Here is a 1368-nt window from a genome sequence, read left to right on the forward strand (position 1 = left end):
AGTATCATCTTTTTAACTGTATCTTCCTGCACCATTCAAATTAGGCTTTTCCAAGAACCACCAGGTGCCTTCTGGTAGGATCTACAGGTCTATATAAACCCTCTGGTAGGATCTACAGGTCTATGTAAACCCTCTGGTAGGATCTACAGGTCTATGTAAACCCTCTGGTAGGAGCTACAGGTCTACGTAAACCCTCTGGTAGGATCTACAGGTCTATGTAAACCCTCTGGTAGGATCTACAGGTCTATGTAAACCATCTGGTTTATATAGACCCAAACTAACCAAACGTTAGCATGCTAACATACGATGAATCAATTAGTCGATAGACAGAAAATGAGCAGTTATGAAGTTAAAACTGATTATTTTATCTAAACATCTTTACTGAACCTGCTGCTAACGTCACATCAAACATTCAACTGAACGCAGCTTTAAATGCACAAAAACATGCTAACGTAAAGCTAATATAAGGCTAACGTAAAGCTAACGTATCGTGGTTTGCAGACAAGTATCATGCTAACGTAAAGCTAACATAAAGCTAACGTATCGTGGTTTGCTAACGTTTTCTCCTGGTCGTTTATCGAGCTTCAAACTGAGAATTAAAAATAAAAACATTTATATATTTGTGACTTTTTCACTTTTATAAAACACAGAAACTTTAGTTTGTTTGTGACGAACATAAAATCATTAATATCATGAATGAAGTGAAATCAAAACACTTAGCTTGTACTTCATCTTTATTCCAGTTACACTTCATAAGATGTTTGTGGCACAGAGACGTCTGCAGTGTTCTCGTCATTTATCAGATTTAACAGAAAATTATAAAAAATCACACGAGAAAAAAAAAAGAAGAAAGAAAGATAGAAAACATGAGTGAAAAGATCCTCAGATTTATAAAAAGATAAATTTATGTTGAAATCACAAATAAAACTCAAATAAAAAGCAAAGACTGAACAGAAAAGGCAAAAAAAGAAAAAACCTAAAGCAGCAAATATTTTCTTTCTTTTGATTTAAATGTTTAGAAACCTGAAATATTTATTCTTTAACTCTTTATTGTTTCTATCGTAGCGTCATCAGGAAGCTGCAGCTCGATGTTCAAACACAAACTGAATCATGAAGAATCATTAAAGTGCCGGCAGCGTGTTAGTGTTCATATCTGCCTCATTACTGCCACGCTCATCATAAAGGGTTAACATCTGATCATTATTAACTCCTTAATAACCAGCTGATCATTATTAACTCCTTAATAACCAGCTGATCATTACACTCAGCAGCTCTCTGTTAGCGTTAGCTCGTCTGTTAGCGTTAGCTCGTCTGTTAGCGTTAGCTCGTCTGTTAGCGTTAGCTCGTCTGTCAGTTCAGTTATTTTTT

Source organism: Scomber japonicus, chromosome 19, assembly GCF_027409825.1.
Source record: "Scomber japonicus isolate fScoJap1 chromosome 19, fScoJap1.pri, whole genome shotgun sequence".
NCBI classification, from domain to species: domain Eukaryota; kingdom Metazoa; phylum Chordata; class Actinopteri; order Scombriformes; family Scombridae; genus Scomber; species Scomber japonicus.